The sequence below is a fragment of the Impatiens glandulifera genome, unplaced genomic scaffold (assembly GCF_907164915.1).
Source record: "Impatiens glandulifera unplaced genomic scaffold, dImpGla2.1, whole genome shotgun sequence".
Lineage (NCBI taxonomy): Eukaryota > Viridiplantae > Streptophyta > Magnoliopsida > Ericales > Balsaminaceae > Impatiens > Impatiens glandulifera.
Genome location: NW_025919139.1, coordinates 222,506 through 246,453, shown reverse-complemented (window position 1 = coordinate 246,453; position 23,948 = coordinate 222,506). Strand labels below are relative to the sequence as shown.

Sequence of the window (23,948 nt, the reverse complement as noted above, 5' to 3'; positions counted from 1 at the left end):
GAAAAAATAGAAAATGCTTTAAAAATATTTTTGGGATTTTTCCAAAAAAAAATATATTTGCACATCTTGTAAGGCTTGTTTAGGATTTATGTTTAATCCTAATGTCTTTAAATGACTGAGATTCTTTAAGATTTTTTCATCCCTAAGTTATAATCAACAATATGTACCATCATTTAAATAATTATTTTTACAATTATTTAAATAACGCACAAACCTTATGCATGCTTAGGACCAGAAGAATAATATATTAAAACAAAACATTATACAATCGATTTTGAAAAATCCAAATTTATAAGTAGAGACCGATTTTAAAACGGATACAGAAGATAAAGAGTGATAGCCCTTTCCCGAGTATCACTAAACTACAAACTAAAAGAAACTTTGGCCAATATATTTGTACATGTATACCACTTTTTATTGATTTTACAAAAATCAATTGACGACTCTATTTTCAAATAAATAATCTTCTTCAAATTAATTATTTTTAATTAATTTAAATAACGAATTTGTAAAAAATCAAATTGTCTTCCGATTAAACTCAAATACCCGGAATATTCAAAATTTTTTAAAAAATAATTATTTTCATAATTAATTTTAAAAGCTATTAGGAATTATCAAAATCTTTTAAAATAATGTTTTATTTTAAAAAGATTCTTGACATAAAAACCGAGGTTGAAATTCTTGAATCTCGAGTTTTTCGGCAGAACTAAAACATAAAAGATTTTTCGGGGGTTACAATAGCTTATAGATTTGATTGGTTTAATTGATTGTGAAATATAAACATGCTTGATTTATTGTTTTCTAAAATTTGTGCTATAGGAGATATGTCCTTGAGCATCGGCTCTAGGATGGCGAGCTCAAGGAAACTAGTGACAAATTATGGATTGGCCTAAGATCAATCCCATGTTGATCCCCGTTGATTAAAACATGGTTATTGAGTTTTTTCTCCTTATTTCAGTTTTTTTTGTTAGAGTTTGTTTGCTTCAATTGTTTTTGGCTAGTATATTTTAAATCGAAATAAGATAGGAAGGGAGATTTATGTTAAAGAGAATTTGCTTTTGGGTATAGCCATTGAATTCTTGTGTTTTTAGGCCACTTTTTTTAATTCTTGATGAGTGCCCTAGGGATGTAAATGAGTCGAGCCGAGCCGAGCCGAACAGTATCATGTTCGAGCTTGGCTCGTCTAGTATATATTCGGGCTCGAGCTCATTTCGAGCTTTTACAATCGAGCTCAAGCTCGGCTCGTATGAATTTATTTGAGCTCACGAGTCGCTCGTGCTCGACTCGTTTAAAGCTCGTTTAGAAAGCTCGCTTAAAGCTCGTTTAGAAAGCTCGTTAAGAGCTCGTTTATAAATTGAACAATGAAATGAATGCAACATTAAAATTATGATTATAAATATACTTTTCAAATGATAAGAGTAACAAATTAGTGGAAGTAAACCTTCAAAATTATGACACTAGCCAATAACATAATTACATAAAGAATTTTGCTTTAGTTTTAGAATACTTCTAAAAAGTCCATAACACAAAAATATTATCAAAATATTTTGCTATCATCCAATACGATAGAGCATTTTTCTTTAGTTGCAGTATACTTCAAAAAAGGCAAAAACACTGCATATTATCAAAAGCATTTTGCTCTCCTCCAGCAACATCTCACCATTATAGATTGCTATCACAAAATCAACATACCTACATCATATATAACACATTAGTTCTAGTTAACAAAACAAAAGACTAAAAAAATAGAAAGAATAAGTATAAAATCAACAAAACAAGGGTGTCTACTTTTTTAGTTTAAGCATATAAAACAAATCATTGAGGTTTAATGCAAAAACAATTTCAGATGGAGACTTAAACCTAGAAAAACCTCTCAAGTTTGGGTGTTGCAGGTGGCCCGGATGAGCCTCTCACCAGTCACCAGTCACCACCTCTTTGTTGTCTAGCCTTAGGCTGAAACTCCCTGCATCTGAAACACTTCAAAACCTCACTAGCTAACCCTAACAAATATACTAATTAAGAAATAAAACCTAAAATAATATTTAAAGTTTTTGTTTTTCACAAAACCTAACTGGTTTTATAAAATATGAAATCTCACCTCTAAGATGATTCGTAACCACTGATTTCCACTTTCCACTAATTCTTAGACGAGAGAACTTGGCGAAAGAGAGAAAGAAAAGAGCGTTGAAATCTTGGTGTGCTGCAACCTTATAGACCGACGACCTTGGCTAGACGGTAGAGAGAGAGATGAGAGACTTGGCTAGACGGAAGAGAGAGATATGAGAGACTAGAGACTAGAGACTGACTATCGAGATCCTTCTACAGAGTTCTAAAGAGTTCTTTTGCAGAAATTTTTTTTTAAAAAAATATCTATTTATTAACCCTAAGTTTAATTATAGCTTTATAGGTTATTATTATATTAATATAAATATAATCATGTAATAATATTAATTATTATAATGTATATTTATATATTACTATTTTTTTTAATAATGTACAAATTATATTTAAACAATATTATAATCGAACGTGTTCGTGAGCCTATAAACGAACTTGTTCGCGAGCTTATAAGCGAGCCTATAAACGAACATGTTCGTGAGCTTACGAGATGAATATCGAGAAGTTCAAGTTCGGCTCGTTTAAATTTTCGAGCTTTTAAACGAGCTTGAGTTCGGCTCGTTAAGACTAACGAACGAGCTCGAACGAGCTTTTTGTCGAGCCGAGATTTGAATAGCTCGCGAGCAGCTCGGTTCATTTACATCCCTAGAGTGCCCGTTAAGATCAATGTCGATTGAATGAGGACCCACAAGTGGTGTCGAAACATTCCTCGTGTTATAGGGATTTATGTTGTTTAGGGTTTAGGGTTTGCGTCATAGCTGAAGAATCGTAGATAGAGTTCGACGAGAATCGCCCAATAGTGCGTTGATTGTCGTCTTTAGGTCTCCTAAAGAAGAATCTGTTCGAACCAACACAATGTGGAGATCTGATGGTCACTTCATCCCCTAATTTGTTTTGAAATTTTATCTTCTCTTCTTATTTTGTGTAATTAATTTTTCTAACTAAATTTTAAAAATTCAAAAAATATAGAACACTCAAAATAATATCTTCAAAAAAATCAAAATAATATTTTTTCTTATCATATTTGATTACAATTGAAATCGCTTTAAATGGAAGTGGAAAGCATGACTGTGGGGTGTCATTTTAATTATTCTTAATTAAAAAAACATTTTTATTTATGACCTGTTTAATTCATTACTTTATCTTTTTCTTACATTTTTTTATTACTTGCGTTTCAAAAATCCAAAATAAAATAAAATTTGTGTTTAATCATTTTAAAATAAAATCCAATTATTTGGAAAATTAATTTTAAATTTTGGAAACTTTTCATGTTTATCTAGTCAAGTACTCCTTTGAGCGTTATTTTTGCATCAGATAATTCCCTCATTCCTCTACATTTTAGAATATGACTCATGACGTAGACACACGTGCATTAAGAACATAATGATATAAAATCATATACATGTTTATGTCTTGATTTACCTTTAGAAGTATGTCCTATGATTGAATGATAAATAAGGTGTAATTTTATTTTTTTAAATGGTGAAAAGTTTAAAATAGAGACCGTTTTGTGACGAACACGTGAGACATATCGTCGAGTCTCTTTCTCACGTGTATTGAAGCACCGAACTTAAAACTGAACCTCTTTTAAAACAAAAGTGTTATTCAACGCAACTTTCTTTTCCTAATTTTAAATCATAAGTCAAATATAGTCAAATCAATATTTTTTAAACACACTAATTTTCGCACCAACCATTTCGGTTACTCATTTCACTCGAAATTCGAGAAAAGTTAAGTTATGAGACGCGACTATCGAGTAAACAAAACCTTCTTTTAAAAAATGATCGATTTTTAACATTACAACGTGATTTAAACCATAAATAAACAATATATGTATTTATCCATTCCAGCCTTATTTTTTGGGGGAGAAAACGATTTAGCGTTATTTCATTAAAAATTCTGAAAAATGGGAAAACCCACGAGTTTAAGAGATCAATATAAACCGGCCTAAATATGCATTTTGATAAATGTTTATAATATATATATATATATATATATATTATAAAATAGATGTTATTTGAATTATTATGATATTTTTTATATTTAATATTAAAATTTTATATTAAATTAAAATTTTTTAAAATGATAAATTAATAATTTAATGGTTAAAAAAATAAATATAAGATAGTTGAGTTTTAAATAAAAAATTAAACAAAATTAATTCAAACAAATATTCTTAATCTTGTAAAATCAAAGTACAGCTTTCATTTCAATGGGAAATTATTTCATATAAATAAATAAATAAGTATATCACATAATTATTTTAAATAGTTTAATTTATATCACATAATATAATATTATAAATAGTGTAAAACTCTTGAAAAATATTGTCATTGTTGCACAATCATTACCTGTTTTTTATTTTGTATGGCTACCTCTTTATTTAATTTTGGTGATGTTATTTTAATTTTTTTTTTTTGAATATTAAAAAATTGTAATTCTGTGACCTTGATGACTCATTTATGATGAAATTTTATATATTTTTGGGTCCACGCTTAAAGCCCAATTCTTCTTCAACTTTAACCTAATTTTTGAGAATGATTTTCTTAACAAGATAGCCGTAGCTCGCCGTCAAACAATTACTAAGGCTTCATATCCATCATAAATACTCTCTTCCTAATCTCCATTGAACCAGACGCTCAGGTTAATCTCTCTTCTTATCTTTTCTCATACTCGCAAGCACTGATAGATGATATTTCATCTTTACGTTATCAATATATGTTTCTGATCTATTTGCTACGTACTTTCTGATTCTTTATCTGAAAACTTATTTTCGTCCATCTTTTTCTTCGTTTATTTCATTTTCGTCAATTTCTTTGATTAAACAGATGATGAAATGAATAAATCTTAGGACACCTTCTGACACAGTCGCCAAACTGTGCATGAGAAATGATTTTTAGTTTCTGATGTTTTCATCTTGTATAATTTACATTCAATTTTATCACAATTAAGTTAAACCATCGACTGCTAGTTGAAGAACATGATGAAAGAAACGATTGTGACAGTGATGAGATTCATCATTCTGTGATCAAGAAAGTTTCTGAACTAATTGCTACGTTCTTTCTGATTCTTTCACTTTTAATATCATTGATTAAACAGATGATGAAACGAACAAATCTTAGGACACCTTCTGACACAGCGCCAAACTGTGTATGAGAAATGATTTTCGTTTCTGATGTTCTTTATTATCCTTTAATTTATATTCAAGATTTCTCTTTTATGCTAATTTTTATTTTCATCAATACCTATTAACTAAATGATCTATTTTCATAATCTTCTTGTTAAACATAATCTTCAAGTTTTGGAATTCTTCAAATGGTTGGTTTAGGTTTCAAGTTTGTACACTTGATTTCCTGATCGAATTAGATAGATTAGATAGATAAATACGAAGATTCAAGTGATATTTTTCTGGGTTTTAATTATTGGTTTGGTATGTTTTATAATTATATGAATAATTATAAATACAATATCGGTTGAAGATTGAAACGGAGGTTTAATTTATTCTTTTGGCCTATATTAATTAGGGTTTTGTTTATTCTTAAATTAGAAACAAGGATTATCAACTTATTTTTTTTTATTATAGGGTTAATTTGATTTCAAATTTTCAACTATAACTAGACTGACTGGTTTAATTTTCAATTTTAAAGCTGATTTATTTTTTTATGATAATTTTTTTTTTATAAGTTAAGGTTTAAGTTAGAGATTAAGAGTTAATTTTGCTGCAAATATGAAATTAGGTATTCAAATCATTTAGGATATCAAACTTATCAAATCATTTAGGACGAGTACCCACACTTATTTGGAAGTTAAGTTTGGAGGACCAAACTTCTTTTAAGGAGGTAAGATTGTAATATCCAAATTTAAAAAATAAAAGACTTCATATTTTAATGATAGTGGCTTAACATGTAGGTGACACCTGTTTTGTTTTAAAGGAAATAAATGAATCAAGGCATGAATGACACTTGGACTATTTTATGAGAGAGAGATAATGGGCAGATGGGTTAAGATATTAGGTAAATGACAAATGTCATTATCTAATAACCTTTCAATGCATGTATTCTTAAACATGAAGATCATTTGTATTTTTACTCTTTAGCTACAAAGAGAGAGAATCAGGGTTTGTAGATTTGAGTTTGGTTGAAGAGAATAAAGAGAACTAAGAGCTTAATATGATAAGTGATGGGAAAGGGTGATTATGCCAGATAATTAAACATAATTTTAAATGTTTATTTATCTCTCATATTTATTATGGCCCTCCACTTAAACTCAAAACGCTCCAGATGGAATCGAACCTATGACCTTTTGGTCTCTTAGACCGACTCTTATCACTAGGCATAAATTTTTTTTAAAAAAAAAAATCGTTAAATATATATTTTTGTTATTTTGTTTTCATTAATTAAGATTAGATTAGTTGTTTTATATAATTAGTTTAGTTGTTTGTTTTAATTTAATTAGATTAAGTTAGATTGATTTAATTAAATTTTTATTTTTGATTCTTTAGATTATGATTAAATATTATTATTTCTATTAAAAAAGGAATAATCATTTTGTTTTCACTTTTATTATTATTATTAATTAGTTATGTCAATTAATAGATTGATTTTTTAATCAATCATTTTTTTCTGTAGGATCAAGTAGTGAGTTGAAAAGGGAGTGTGAAGACTTGGTTATTTTTCAATTAAAAAAAATCAAAATGACAAGTAGAGATAGGTACATTTTTAAATATTTGTACATGTTTAAATGTAAATCTTTTTCCAAACCGTGAGAGTGTAAATGGCATTAAGCTTCCCTTATGAAATCACTATAAATACACACCCTTTTGCACTTGCATCAATGTCAGATTTTTATTTTTATTAGTGCCCCTAGGCTGCCAAAATCCCACCCCCTTTAGACACTAAGCTGCACTTTTGAAAACCTACCAAAGCAACCCAATAAATTAATTGGTCACAAGAGTTGTTTGTAATTGAAGGTTTTTCCTTTCCTGAAATCAAGAATAGCCCCTTTGTAAGTTATTGTTTTCCTTCTATTTTGCATTTGTCTTTATCTATTCAATAAAAGTGTGCCTTTCTCTTTTCTATTATATAATGTAATTGAATGCATGCAGATAGGATTAGGTTTTAGTTTTATGCATTTTTGTTATGTAAATATGTAGAATAAACTAGCATGTAAATCAATAAAATAATAACAATAAAAGAAATAGGAAACAAAGATTTGATCAAACTCTTATTTGAAACAAAATCGGCTCATTATTTAGCCTTTTCAAGAAACCTAAAATAATAAAAAAAATATATAATCTCTTCTTTGATTTTATATTTGATTTGGTTAGATCTAAGATTTTAATTTATATAAATATTCGTTTACATGCTTTAAAGCTTTGTGGAAATTTGTATGAAATTTGGGATTCATTTGGATCACAAAAACTGTAGTTAGTTAGGATCTAGGTCGAAAAATTAGGAGTAGTGGACGCACCTCTGACTAAGAAACAGGCACCCTAGAGCGCATTGGAAGAGTCCTTGACCGAGAAATAGGCACCCTAGAGCACACGGAAGAGCCTCCGACCGAAACACAACACCTTAGACACTAGTAAAAATAGGTCTTTTACCGAAAGTATAATCGCTCGGTAAAAGCCCTATATCTGTCGGTAAAAGCCTTTCCCCGACAACTCATCAGACTGTCGGCATTTGTCAGCATTGTTCTTGTCGGTAAAGGTGCTGAGACCTAAGCCGACAACTTTCATATTTTTCGGCATATCCTTTCCTAAAGATATGATTAGATCTATCGACATTAATTTTAAAAATAACATTTCAACATTGATCGTATTTCTTCTAATTAGGCTGACAACAACATGGATATATAAAAACCCAATAGGCTATTTAATCTTTAATTAGGTAAATAACGAAAGATTTATTGAAATTTTTCGGAAATGCTTTACTACCACTACCGAAAGATCTAGAGAGATCTTTTGGCTTTGCTTTACTACCACTACCGAAAGATCTAGAGAGATCTTTCGGCTTTGCTCTACTGCCTTTACCGAAAGATTTAGTTAGATCTTTCGGCTTTGCTTTACTGCCTCTACCAAAAGGTCTAGGGAGATCTTTCGGCTTTGCTTTACTGCCTTTACCGACAGATATATGCATATCTTTCAGTATTTTCTCTTTAAAGGTTTTTAATTTTGTTTGTTTTTTACATAACCTTAACCTATTAATTATCAGTCAAACAAAAGAAATACAATAATAAAAAAAATCATTACATTTTCCAAAATTCTAAATCAATACGTATTACAAACACGTTTACTAATCCAAAAAATAATCCAACATGTACTTGTTCAAACACGATAAACTAATCTAAAAACTACATAATAAGCGTACTAACTCAGCGGTGGTGGTTGACTATGTAACCTTGCTAATATTTCTACAAATTGTTATTGCGTTCTCTCGTTATTAACTTGAACTAGCTCTTCGAGTTCATTGACTCGCGCCCAGAGCTATTCGTTCTCCTCTCTTAACGACGACCCTCCACGTTGAGAATTGCCGCTCCTTTACCGATCACCGTGAAAGTGTGATGGCCAGACGCTTGACCCCATACCTATCACCGTCTCGTGTCATTGGGGCCCGAAGACTCTCTCAGTCACCTCAAAATCGGAGATATCGGGTGTGTCACTAATTACTTGTTCCATCTTCGTCTGCATATTTTAAATTTAAGTATATAAACTATAGTTCTATTAAATTTTTAATTAAACTTTAACTTACGATTTTCTCTTGTAACAGTTGGTCCGGCGTTGGGGTCGAGTTGTCATTGGTGACTCTGGGGTTTGAGTCTTTCTGAACCTCTCTATAATAGTCGGTGGACGTCCGAGTTCATCCTCGTGTTCAAATAAATTGTTCATCAGTATTAATTATATAGTTACATTATTTATAGTAAGTTTAATTGTATAGAATAATGTACATATCAGTTCTTGTTCCACTTGTGAAAATGGTTTACTACCCGTATGGTGGGAAAACCTCAATTGTCTTCAGTTTCCAATATTGATTGGGCTTTTTTTCTACATTTAAAATAAAATTATAGTTAGAATTGTCGTTGGTACATATATAATTTTATTATGAAATTGTACGTACCTTGAAATTTTCCGTGAAATATTGGTTTTTATAGTGGAACTCCCAATCTGTGGGATCATAGCATGGTGGGGGATGCGCAAGTACAACTGCCTCATCTCCGTTATGAATCCGCACGTAATCTCGAATCAAATCGGAGCGCCACTAGTCCCATATTTGTTTGGCGTCTACTATCCCGATCTATCTGTACGTGTCTAGAGGGATATTTGTGCTCTCGAATGGATCCTGAAGAATAAAAAACAACAAATGTTAAACTTCAATTGATAGTTAATTCAATACAAATTCAATTTCTCACAGTCATGGCACGCTATAGTAAATCTAGTTGATCGGTATTCAAGGCCTTCTATTTTAGTTGGCGATGTGAGATGAGTGCGGGATCCCGCACCATCGACCTCACATGTCTAGACCACATACGCCTAACATCACCATCTGGCCTCCCATGTATATCTCCGAATCTAAGTGGAACCCTCAATCCCTGGGGCCTTCTCGAAAGCTCGATATTTTTGTTACGACCTTGTCTCAGCATAGAGGAAGAACCCGTTGTAGCAAATTTATAATATATGGTCAAAATGAATATAAACAATAAATATTAATTAGTGAAAAATTTACTAGTACCAACAGTGTTCAGAGTGGACTGGTCACGTTCATCAGCACGCTCATCCTCACGCTCATTCAGAGTGAACGTTGATGTTGGCCGATTGAGGAGCTTTTCTACACACATGATTGATGACCGACCAAGGACCGAGACCGAAGAACGATGATCGAGGATTGAAGACTGATGATCGATGATCAAAGACCTTGGACCGAGTATTTAAGATCGATGACCGAGGATCGAGACCAAGACCGAGGACCGATGTATTCCTACACCATAGGAACGATGTTTTCATGCACCGTAGGACCAAGAATCCACACATGCCACAAAAGTCTGAGACCAACATCTTCTGCGTCCGATGAGAAAAGGACACGCTGGGGGACCGAGGACCAATGATGTTGCTACACCTGGGACCACTCTAGCTGACCTAGGATCGATGATAATGTTAACCGAACATCGACGCTGGTTGCACCTGGGGACCGAAGACCGATGCTGCTACACACTATTTGACTAGGGATGCACTCTAGGACCGATAGAAGAGACTTGCACCAGCATCTAACCGAGTTAGGTCCGACTTTTGACTGAGGGCTAATTTTTCGATCTTAGAGGCTTAGCTGCCACCATTTTTTTATTTTTTATATTTCTACACTTTAGACTTAGGTTTATTTTTTTTGACATTTTTTTAGATAATTTTGTGCCTTATTTGATCCTAGATTAGAATAAAATTTTAAAATCTAACCCTATAAAAAATTGAATCTAGCCCTAACTTAGACTAATAATTTTTCTTTTATGAGTTCTTTTGGACTCCAATTTTTTTTATAAAAACTAAAAATAAAAATAAATTAATAGAGCCTCTATAATATTTGCTAGTTCACTTTAATAAAAAATTTAAAAATCAATGTAGACTTAAGCCAATTAAATGTTGATCAATAATTTTCTTAGTCGTAATTCTTTAGGAAAACTTATTTGTGGATTATTTGTCTAGGCTTTTATGATTTTTCTTTTTCTATGTCCTTCATTTTATTTTCTTACATTCAAACCTTTAAGATGTTAAAAATGGAAAAATCTAAATTGTAAAGCGTAAGAAATTTTAAAAACGACAAAAATTAACTAGTAGAGATTTAGAGGCGTTGTGAGACATAGCGTCTAAAAAACATTTCCCGCACATAACCAAACGCCGAACTCAATCTCTTAATTTCCTTTTTCTATAAATTAGGTGGGGAATCTTTAGTCGTGAGGAAATTAAATATTGAATTTTTTTTAAAATAGGCCTATGACATACTTCCCATTAAAAAACTTTCAATTTCTCAAGAATCGACGGAACGACAATTATGTTGTTGTCTACAAAACCTTCTTTTATAAACTTAATCAAACCTTAAAATTAATTTCCCTCAAATTTTCAAAATCAACTTTTAAAGAGCGTCGCATATTTTTTTCCAACTCACCGATCAAAATATTTAAAAATTGATCACAGTTTTCTAGCGACTCTATTGGGGACATTTGACAATGAGCTCAAAAAGTAAATTTTGGCCAAGTATTTAAATTTTTTTACGCTTTAATTCATACTAAATGATAACTTTACTTGACTATTTGTATGAGACTTGGATATTTAATGTGGAGGCGTGTAAGTATGATAGGATCGGCTTTATCGATAGAGACGGGGGTCTGGCTATGGATGAAGGCTTATGAAAAACGGTTTGAAAGAAATCCTGTTAGGGATTTAATTCACTTTCTATTCTACGCAAACACTTCTAAACACTTGAAACAGATTCAAGGAGGAATTGATTACTTGTGTTTGAAGCTCAAGATGAAAGATGAAAAGATGACAGAAATGAAAGAACACAGCAGTTTGTTTATGAATGTTCGGAGAAACTCTCCTACGTCACCCCTTCTTACAACCACCGGAAGGATTCACTATAATATGATTGGAATCAAATAAAGTTTGCACACACTTAGCTCACTATTGAACAGAACACACTCTGTTCAATTTACAAGATGAAGAATATCACTCAACTAAAGGTGTTTTTGATTCTAGCTCTCTCTTGATTCACACAGTACAATCAGGAAAGCAACTTCACAGTATAAGGCTTGATTTCTCTCTCTGGAATAGAAAGCATAATTATTGATTGACTCTTTGTAAAAAATAGCAGTTCGTGAGGCAGATTGTCCGTTTTCCTTGAGATTTGTTAAATACTGGGCAGGGGCTAATGGTCGAATCTTTTAGAATGATACGTGACCATCTTCCATTGGAAAGCCTCCATTGTACTCAACAGGATCTGAGCACAAGGATCGTGGCCATACACCACTAGTAGTGCGCCGAATATTCCATTAGAGATGTACCTTAAAAAAAGTAATATGAGGAAAATTCTCTTACGTGGCATTCATTGGTTGGTTGCGTACAGCTGTTGTACTGATCTTCACTAGAAAGTGGAGTAGGAGTAGGGTACATCTATAACACGTGGGTAGGCGGGTGATAGCTTCAAGCATACTGCTTAAGTTTAGCATTAGACGTATTTCAGTTAGACGGATTGTGAAAACCAGTCTAATGAAATTTAAATATCCCCGTTTAATAACAGAGTCCATTAGACCGCCTAGTCTAATAGAATTAGACTTACGTTTAATTACAGTTAATTCAGACTAATCTGAAGGAGTTAGACTTACGTCTAACTTTCACTAATTAGACTACATGTCTAATTATCCAATAACCATTAGACTACACGTCTAACTCCACTGAGTTAGACCGCACGTCTAATTCCGGTTCTACCTAAGACTAATCTGAAAGAGTTAGACTCACGTCTAACTTTCACTAATTAGACTACACGTCTAATTATTCACTAACCATTAGACTGCACGTCTAACTCCACTGAGTTAGACTACACATCTAATTCTGGTTCTACCTCAGACTAATCTGAAGGAATTAGACTCACGTCTAACTTTCACAATCCATCAGACTGCACGTCTAACTCCACTGAGTTAGACTGCACGTCTAATTCCGGTTCTACCTCAGACTAATCTGAAAGAGTTAGACTCACCTCTAACTTTTACTAATTAGACTACACGTCTAATTATTCACTAACCATTAGACTGCACGTCTAACTCCACTGAGTTAGACTGCACATCTAATTCCGGTTCTACCTCAGACTAATCTGAAGGAATCAGACTCACGGCTAACTTTCACAATCCATCAGACTGCATGTCTAACTCCACTGAGTTAGACTGCACGTCTAATTCCGAGATTTATTAGACTGCACGTCTAACTCCACTGATTTAGACTGCACGTCTAATTCCGAGATGTATTAGACTGCACGTCTAACTCCACTGAGTTAGGCTGCATGTCTAATTCCACTAAGTTAGACTACACGTCTAACTCCACTAAGTTAGACTGCACGTCTAATTCTGAGATCTATTAGACTGCACGTCTAACTCCACTGAGTTAGACTACACATCTAATTCTATGCATTCATTAGACTGCACGTCTAACTCCACTATTTTAGACTGCACGTCTAATTCAGTTTATTCATTAGACTGCACGTCTAACTCCGCTGAGTTAGACTGCACGTCTATTTCTTTGCATCTAATGCCAAAATCGGTCTAATGACCCTCATTAGAGACAAGTATTATGAAATATGATTTCGATACACCTACATGAAAACGCATAATTCATTTCATCATCAAAATTCCAATGGTTAAATTATTTCAACGCTTAGTCAAAATAATTTGACCCAACAATTTCCCCCTTTTTTATGAAGAAATTGAAAACCTGCATATATATACCAAAATATGCATTCATCATAAAAATAAAACAAAACCTTGTTTGCATGCAAATAAGACATTCAAAATATCAAAATCAGATAAATCATTAATGAGTGTTTTAAGAAGAAACACACAAAACGTTGTTCAGAGTAACCATGATAATTTCATAACAAAAATATCATCAAAAGACCCAAAAAAAACTTCATCTTAAATGGAAATAATTTCCTTTCTAATCTTCTTCTTCTTCTTAATCTTTACTCTGGAAATGATAGAAATCAACCTAAGAGATCTCTAAGACTGCGGTTAGAGGAGGGTTAGAGACATCTCTTTTCCTTTTCTTTGACTTGAGCGTCTTCACCCTTTGAACGTAATCGACAACCTTCTGGTTGTTCAGGATTTTAGAAGGAATGTGAAAGCTCTTACCGGGTTCATCCAGAAGGAAACAAAGAAGAGAGCTAAGAGGACCATCAAAACCAAAAATAGTCTTCCGAGCAACAACCATTCTGACAAGATTTTCGAAGAGGAAGCTTGTCTAGTTGACAAGAACACCCCCGGTGATAGCCACCATTATCTGAAAGACCTTCGTACAATACTTGTAAGAAGACTCTTTGTAGAGAAGAGATTTTGAGATGATGTCGCTTAGAAGAGCAAACGCATCCTTCAGGAGGTTTTTCTTTCCATGAATGTCCACTTGAGGAGAATTAGAAAAGACTTTCATCATTATAATCATTATATCAGAAGGAGTTGTTGAGAACTCATCAATACCTATGTTTGGAAGCTGGAAGAACATACCGAATGACTCTTCGGTGATGCAGATCATCTGGCCCATCACGATCCCAGCAACGACTTTATCCTGATAGAAGCTCAATGTTTCGAAAAATTCACGGACCAACTGTTCGTGATAGAGATGATGAGGGGTGAGGAATTTTCTCAACTCGGAGGCTTTCAGAGATTCAAACATTTTGAGCATGCCCGGAGATTCCAGACTAGATACATATTTAAAATCCACTTAAATCGATTTTGGACGGAAGAAAGACATTTCGATTTGATGAACATATGTTTAGACGATTCGAATTCTAGGAAGAGAGAGATAGATTTCGAAAGAACTCCTATCTTTTAGAGTGAATTGTCCAATAAATACCAATGTCTAACATGTAGGAATTTTCTAATGATTACTCCTGCCGTCTAGAACCCAAAAGTCTGTTCCCAGTAAACATATCATTTAATGTTATCATAAAAATGAACAGTTTGTACTAAATGTGCAAGCAAAAGTTGTCAGAAATATTAGTCATTCCTTATGTATTGAGAGACATGTGTCTTCAATTCTTTTGAGGAATGACTGATTTGATTTTTGGCGGGAAAATGAATTTGAGCAGAAACATAATCAAATGACAGTTGTCCTAATAGCCAAAGATGAAGGATCTAATTACACCAGTAGTTAGACGTTTATTTTCCTTTTCACATTTTCAACTTCCTTTTGATAATCAGTCTATTAGACGTATACGTCTAATTATGCAATAACATCACGTGCAACACGCGTGTCTAGTTAGACGTGAGCATCCTCTTGCTCATGATGTAAAAAGGTCTAACGTCTATTAGACGTATCCGTCTAACCATGTAGGTTAATATAACAAAAATCATTGATTCCAAAGAAGATTAAACTGCTAAAGTAGACGTACGTCTAATTAGCTGTGTTTCTCAAACCCTTAATCCTTAGGACGTATTAAGACCTCTGTCTTTTATGTCTGTTCAGTTACGTTTTGAACAATACGTTCCCCCTCAATTTATGCACTTAATTACATCAATCAAGATCAACAAGACCTAACATGTTTCTAAAGTGAGAAAACTTAGTTTCCGGTAGGGGTTTCGTGAAAATATCTGCAGTTTGTTGATCGGTAGAAACATGTTTCAAGACGAATCTGCTTCTGATTGACGTATTCTAGGATAAAGTGATGCCTGATTTCAATATGCTTTGTCCGAGAATGCAGAACTGGATTGTAGGTGATTGCGATAGCACTCGTGTTATCGCAGAAAATTGGAGATTCATCAGCCTCAATCCCATAATCCATGAGCTATTGTTGAATCCACAGAACTTGAGAGCAACAACTGCCAGCTGCAAGATACTCTACTTCAGCTGTAGACGTGGCGACTGACGTCTGTTTCTTGTTGAACCATGAGATTAGACGATCACCAAGGAACTGGAAAGTTCTACTTGTGCTTTTTCTATCAATTTTTCACCCTGCATAATCTGCATCTGAGAAACTAGTTAAATTGAAACTGGAATCCTTCGGATACCACAGTCCCATATTTTGAGTTCCCTTTAAGTATTTAAGAATACGTTTAGCAGCAGCAAAGTGAGAGAGTTTAGGATCAGCCTGAAATCTGCCACAAACACCAACAACAAATTGAATGTCTGGCCTGCTAGCAGTTACATACAGCAAGGATCTGATGAGTCTTCTATAAGTTGTTACATCGACACTTTGGCCACCTTCATCTTTATCCAATTTACTAGAATATCTCATTGGAGTAGCTGCTGCAGAACAGTTTTCTAAACCAAACTTCTTTAGCAGTTCTTTGGTGTATTTGGCCTGCTTGATAAGGGTTCCATTTTCTAACTGACGAACTTGAAGTCCAAGAAAGAATGTTAATTCTCTCATCATGCTCATTTCAAATCTGTCCTGCATCATCTTAGCAAACTTCTCACACAATTTGGGGTTAGTTGAACCAAAAATAATGTCATCAACATATATTTGAACAAGTAGAATGTGAGAATCTTTAGTGAATCTAAACAAGGTTTTATCTACTGTTCCAACAACAAAGTCATGATCAAACAAGAATTCAGTTAATGTGTCGTACCAAGCTCTAGGAGCTTGTTTCAGACCATATAATGCTTTGTCAAGCTTATAAACATGATTAGGTAATACATGATCTATAAATCTGGAGGTTGTTCAACATATACTTCTTCACTTAATTTTCCATTTAAAAAGGCACTTTTCACATCCATTTGAAAAACCTTAAAGTTCTTAAATGATGCATATGCTAGGAAGATTCTAATTGCCTCTAGTCTTGCAACCGGTGCAAAAGACTCATCAAAATCAATGTCTTCCTCTTGTCTGTATCCTTGAGCAACTAAACGAGCTTTGTTTCTAATGAATAAGCCATCTTCACTAAACTTGTTTCTAAAAACCCATCTTGTTCCTATAACTGACTTGTCAATTGGTCTAGGAGTAAGATACCACACTTTATTTCTCACGAATTGGTTTAACTCCTCCTGCATAGCATTGATCCAATCTGGATCAATTATAACTTCACCGATTTTCTTGGGTTCAATTTGAGAAATAAATGCAGAGTTTGTCATTTCATCCATCAGTTGACGTCTTGTCCTTCGAAGAGAGAAAGGATTTCCGATGATCAGTTCTGGTGGATGATTTCTGTTCCATCTGAAGTTGGATCCAAGGGGATTGGTCATCTGCTCCGTGACGTCTAAACTCTCAACTTCTTGTTGAAAAGGAGTTTGTATGTCTGGTTGAACTTCAACCGGATCAGCCACTGGATCAGACAGAGCCATCCGCTTATCCAAAGTTTCTTCTCCACTTACAGACTCAAGACTGGTTGTTTTTAGTCTGTCAGCAAGATCAATGGATTCATTGGATTTGCTCTCAACAAGCTCATCAAAAACTACATGGAGGGATTCTTCAACAGTCTGTTCTTTTATTGTATACTTTGTAAGCCTTGCTTACTGATGAGTATCCCAACATGAATCCTTCATCTGCTTTAACATCAAAAGCGGTCAAAAAACTTTTCCATTGTTATGGATGAAACATTTACATCCAAATATTTTAAAATAAGAAACTGTGGGAATTCTCCCATAGTACAGTTCATAGGGGGTTTTATCAAAACGCTTGTTGATTATTGACCGGTTTGTGTATAGTAGGCAGTACTAATGGCTTCCGCCCAGAACCTCTGAAGTACATCTAATTCAGCAAGCATAGATCTCGCTGCTTCCTTCAGAGTTCTCACTCTTCTCTCAGCAATGCAATTTTGCTGTGGAGTTCTGGCACTAGACAACTCGTGTCTGATTCTAGTCTCTTCAAGATAAGATGATAGGTATATGTTAGTGAACTCAGTTCCCTAATCACTTCTAATGCACGTAATATTTAAAGATTTATAATTCTGAATTCCTTTAAATATTTTGATCATGTTTTCAGCAGTTTTATCTTTTGATGGTAAAAATGCAACCCCTGTGAATCGAGAGAAATCATCAATAACAATTTGGGCAAATCTCATTCCTCCTATACTCTTTACAGGAATTGGACCAAACCAGATCCATATAAAAAAGTTCTAGGATACGACTGGATTATGATTTCCCTTTACTTTTGAACGATGATCTACCCTGTTTGCCTAACTGGCAAGCAGTGCATATCTTGTCCTTTGAAAACTCAAGTTTGGGCAAACCGATAACTAAATTGTTTGAACAGATGTTGTTGATGGTCTTAAAATTTAAATGGTTCAACCGTTTATGCCATAACCATTTCTAGTAATTCTTGGCAATCATGCACATAGGATCAGAAGACTCTTTTTGCCAATTCATTTTGTATGAGTTTCTTACTCTACTACCAGTCAATAAAATGTTTCCATCTTGGTCTTTAACTAGACATGCATGAGTTTGAAAATCTACTGACAAACCATTATCACATAATTCACTAATGGTGATCAAATTATAACACAGATTGTCAATAAGCGCACGTCATTAATGGTTAGATTACCATGGATAATCTTACCCTTACTCATGGTCTTACCCTTATTGTTGTTACCTAACGTGATCTTAGGTCCAGAGCAGTCTGATATATCAATGAGAAGCCGTCAGTTTCCTGTTATATGCCTTGAACATCCGCTATCATGATACCATACAGATTCCTCCAGTCCTTCGTTTATTTGTACTTACATAAATAAATATTTACAATCTTTTGGTACCCACTTTTAATTGGGTCATCGGTTAATCAGTCCCTTAGGAATCCATATTTGAGTTATTCTGATGGATTTCCCATTTTGTGCTGTGATTAATGCGTATGTTTTTGACTTAGCAGACGACTTTCTGCTAGCCACTGACCCTTTAGCTTTTGAAGAAGACTTTCTTTTAAAACTCCTTGACTTAGAGACAGGTTTTAAATTGTCAGACTTATTAGCTGCTTCTAGCTTATTCTTAAGTCAGCTAACAGTCGGCGGAACATAAATTATTTCATTTTTGAAAGCAGCTTCTTCATGAATAGGATCAGATTCAATGTCAGTAATACTTCCTTTGACAAAGCTTATAGGCTTAAACTTATCAGTTGGAGAATTTGACTCTTTGCAAGACCGATTAGGGTCATTGCTGTCAAATCCCAATCTGGATCTGGATCCAGCAGGTTTCAACATGCTGATCTGATATTTGACAACATCTTCTGATCTTGTCCATGCATTGACTACATAGTTTAATCTCTTGTTTTCAGATGAAAGAATTTGAATCTGTTCTTTGAGCATCTCATTCTCAGATGAGATCTATGTTAAGTTTTCATCAAAAACGTTTGATTCAGATTCTTTGTTGGAGGAAAGAACAGTTGATTCATATTTAACTTTCATTTTATAAAAGGAGTCAGTTAACTTCTTGTACTCAATAGCCATTTCATTGAGTTCATTAGTTAATTCCTCGTTTGTAAATTCTGGTGCAGAGATATTATTTACCTTGGATTGGTCATCTGCCATCAGACATGTGACAACTTTATTCTCTTCTTCTGCAGGAGATTCCTCTATATCACTATCAGCCCATCTGGATTTGTTTTTACTGCACATGAACGCTCTCTGGTTCTTCTTTGCTTGAGTACTTCTACCGTAGATCTGATTAATCTTATCCCATATCTCTTTAGCAGAGGAACATGACTTGATTTCATAGAACACATTCATGTTGATCGACTGGTAGAAAATATTCTTAGCAACATTATCCAGGTTATTGATCATCTTATCTTCAGTAGTCCACTCACTTCTTGGCTTCGAAATCTTTATGGGACCGTCAGTAATGACGCTCCACATATCACAGTCAAGAGCAGCCAAGTGAGCTTGCATTCTCATCATCCAATATTTGTAGTAGTCCCTTGACAGAATAGGAATTTCATTGATGATAGACATGCTTTAGGTTCTTGATGCTTGAGAATAGAAATAAGGCTCTGATACCAATTGATAGGATCGACTTTATCGATAGAGACATGGGTCTGGCTTTGGATGAAGGCTTATGAAAAGCAGTTTGAAAGAAATTCTGTTAGGGATTTAATTCACTTTCTATTCTACGCAAACACTTGTAAACACTTGAAACAGATTCAAAGAAGAATTGTTTACTTGTGTTTGAAGCTCAAGATGAAAGATGAAAAGATGACAGGAATGAAAGAACACAACAGTTTGTTTATGGATGTTCGGAGAAACACTCCTACGTCACCCCTTCATCCAACCACCAGAAGGATTCACTATAATATGATTAGAATCAAATACAGTTTGCACACATTTAGCTCACTATTGAACAGAACACACTCTGTTCAATTTACAAGATGAAGAATATCACTCAGCTAAAGGAGTTTATGATTCTAGCTCTCTCTTGATTCACCCACAGTACAATCAGGAAAGCAGCTTCACAGTATAATGCATGATTTCTCTCTCTGGAATAGAAAGCATAATTATTGATTGACTCTTTGTAAAAAATAGCAGTTCGTGAGGCAGATTGTCCGTTTTCCTTGAGATTTGTTAAATACTGGGCAGGGGCTAACGGTCGAATCTTTTAGAATGATACGTGACCCTCTTCCATTGGAAAGCCTCCATTGTACTCAACAGGATCTGAGCACAAGGATCGTGGCCATACACCACTAGTAGTGCGCCGAATATTCCATTAGAGATGTACCTTAAAAAAAGTAATATGAGGAAAATTCTCTTACGTGGCATTCGTTGGTTGGTTGCGTACAACTGTTGTACTGATCTTCACTAGAAAGTGGAGAAGGAGTAGGGTACAGCTATAGCACGTGGGTAGGCGGGTGCTAACTTCAAGCATACTACTTAAGTTTAGCATTAGACGTATTTCAGTTAGACGGATTGTGAAAACCAGTCTAATGAAATTTAAACATCCCCGTCTAATAACAGAGTCCATTAGACCGCATGGTCTAATAAAATTATAGTTACGTCTAATTACAGTTACTTCAAACTAATTTGAAGGAGTTAGACTTACGTCTAACTTTCACTAATTAGACTACACGTCTAATTATCCAATAACCATTAGACTGCACATGTAACTCCACTGAGTTAGACTGCACGTCTAATTCCGGTTCTACCTCAGACTAATCTGAAGGAGTTAGACTCACGTCTAACTTTCACTAATTAGACTACACGTCTAATTATTCACTAACCATTAGACTTCACGTCTAACTCCACTAAGTTAGACTGCACGTCTAATTACAGTTCTACCTCAGACTAATCTGAAGGAGTTAGACTCACGTCTAACTTTCACAATCCATTAGACTACACGTCTAACTCCACTAAGTTAGACTGCACGTCTAATTCCATGATCTATTAGACTGCACGTCTAACTCCACTGAGTTAGACTGCACGTCTAATTCCGAGATCTATTAGACTGCACGTCTAACTCCACTAAGTTAGACTGCACGTCTAATTCCGAGATCTATTAGACTGTACGTCTAACTCCACTAAATTAGACTGCACGTCTAATTCCGAGATCTATTAGACTACACGTCTAACTCCACCGAGTTAGACTGCACGTCTAATTCGAGATCTATTAGACTGCATGTCTAACTCCACTGAGTTAGACTGCATGTCTAATTCCGAGATCTATTAGACTGCACGTCTAACTCCATTGAGTTAGACTGCACGTCTAATTCTATGCATTCATTAGACTGCACTTCTAACTCAACTGAGTTAGACTACACGTCTAATTCTGTGCATTCATTAGACTGCACGTCTAACTCCGTTGAGTTAGACTGCACGTCTAATTATGTGCATTCATTAGACTGAATGTCTAACTCCACTAAGTTAGACTGCACATCTAATTCTTTGCATCTAATGCCAAAATCGGTGTAATGACCCTCATTAGAGCCAAGTATTATGAAATATGATTTCGATACACCTACATCAAAACGCATAATTCATTTCATCATCAAAATTCCAATGGTTAAATTATTTCAACGCTTAGTCAAAATAATTTGACCCAACAAAGTATACATTGTTGGTTGAAGCTTACACATCTATATTTTATGTGCTAGGATAGTCAATGTGGATGACACCCTCAACCCATGCCTTGATGGATTTTTTTTGTTTGATTTGTGAGTTGAGAACAACCTTGGACAAACACTCTCTTCTTTTCAAATATCCTCTACTCTTAAAAATGAGGAATTTTGAAATAGCGGTGATGTGAAACGTCCAAATTGAGGATCCCTACTTACATCAACGGTTTAAGGACTTTCCTTGTTGGCGGACAAGCTCTTCTCTTAAGCCACATTAACTTTAGATAAAAAATCTAAAAATCCAATTCTACCAAGTCGTTGTCTCGTCTCGTCCTGTCGAGCAATAAAGTCACATCACAAAGCGTTTTACAATACTCATCTATCTATATGATAAATACGTGTATGTATGTAGTTATATTAGGCGCTCATGCATTTAAAAATTCTAGAGAGGAGAAAAAGTCAAGAATGACTAAGTCCAACTTTGGAAAATTCTAAAAAATCTTAAAAGAGAATAATCATGAAAATCTAGAAATCAAAAGAGAAAAGTCTAATCTAAATAGTTCTTGTCTTTGTGTGTTTATTACCAAGATTATAGGCATAAATATGATCAAGAAAGACATGTGAGACGCATGGATAATCAAGAAAGACGTAAAGACTTCAAGATTTGAAGACTTAAACTAGATTTATTTATTCTTCAAATGTAAATCTCTTTACGAAGATACATGAGCGATATTGTAACAAAAGGATGAAGGGTGCACGTTTGCGATTGTGAGTTTGCGTTTTATCCATAAACATAGGAAACTCAATAAATTTAATTCCTTGGTTACTCGCATCATTTCTAAGATTTGTTTTCTCTATTTCATTCCTTGTCTTTTCTTGCATTCAAACCTTTGAGATGTTAAAAATGGAAAAATCTAAATTGTAAAGTATAGTTTTTTTTAAATGGCCAAATTAACTAGTAGAGACCTTAGAGGCGTTGTGGGACATAGCGTCAATAAACTCTTTCTCACACGTAATCAAACGCCGAACTCAATTTCTTAATTTCTTAACTTTTTTTAAATTAGGCGGCGACTCTCTAGTCGTGAAGAAAATAAAAATTGAAATTTTTTAAAATAGGCCTATGACATACTTTCAATTAGAAAACTCTCAATCTCTTTCAAATTATACAGGACAATAAGTTATAGAGTTGTCTACAAAGCCTCCTAGATTTTCTTATAAATTCGTCGATCAAAATTTTTTAAAATCGTTCACAATAGAGATTCGAACAAAATTTGACACTTTTATTCATTTTTGAGTTAGTTTTGAGGTTTATATATAGTTTTGAAATTTGGCCCGGTCATCAACCCGGTGAAGGGAATAGGTCACTAGGTTACTAGTTCAATCGGTGGGTCAACTGGTTCAACCAATGTGTTGGGTCAAATTATTTTGAGTAAAATAATTAAGAGAATAAGTTAATTCTATGTCAACTTTATTTTGATGATATGTGATTAAAACTTAAGTGTGATTAAAATATATATATATATATATATATATATATATATATATATATATATATATATATATATATATATATAATGATGCTTAATTTTTAAAGTGTCCGGATTGTCGGGTCGAGAGATGTGGTTAATTTGGATATATATGTGAGAGTAAATGGATACTTGGGTCGGATTGTGGGTTGACCCGCCATAAACAATTTTACTGTAATATTTTTTTCACGATTTTTTTATATTATTACTCGTGCAAATGCACAGAATATATCCTAGTTTAAATAAGAATAAAGTTAAGTTGTCTAATTGTTTTTGTATAGGTGTATCAGACTTGGCTAACATAGATGTGTTACGTAGTTAGACATTGAGGTCTAACTCCATTAGACGTGGTAGTCTAATGGGTAAAGTAGTTAGACGTTGGCGTCTAACTCCTTCAGACAAGTCTGAAGTGATAGGTAGTTTGACGTTGTAGTTTAATTGAGGTCTAACTCCATTAGACGTGGTAGTCTAATGGATAACGTAGTTATACGTTGACGTCTAACTCCTTCAGACAAGTCTAAAGTGATACGTAGTTAGACGTTGCAGTCTAACAGATACGTAGTTAGACTTTGAGGTCTAACTCCATTAGATATGG

The 23,948-nt window shown here is 33.9% G+C and overlaps 3 non-coding genes across 3 annotated transcripts; all 3 read left to right on the top strand.

Annotated features, from left to right (window-relative positions):
* The first annotated feature begins 4,938 nt into the window (after positions 1 to 4,938).
* LOC124917564 lies at positions 4,939 to 5,032 on the top strand. Its single transcript, XR_007097167.1, has one exon. It is a non-coding gene; the product is annotated as a small nucleolar RNA snoR31/Z110/Z27 (small nucleolar RNA).
* Positions 5,033 to 5,090: 58 nt separating this feature from the next.
* Positions 5,091 to 5,192, top strand: LOC124917565. Its single transcript, XR_007097168.1, has one exon. It is a non-coding gene; the product is annotated as a small nucleolar RNA R32/R81/Z41 (small nucleolar RNA).
* A 17-nt stretch (positions 5,193 to 5,209) lies between these two features.
* On the top strand, positions 5,210 to 5,301 carry LOC124917563. Its single transcript, XR_007097166.1, has one exon. It is a non-coding gene; the product is annotated as a small nucleolar RNA snoR31/Z110/Z27 (small nucleolar RNA).
* Positions 5,302 to 23,948: the final 18,647 nt, after the last annotated feature.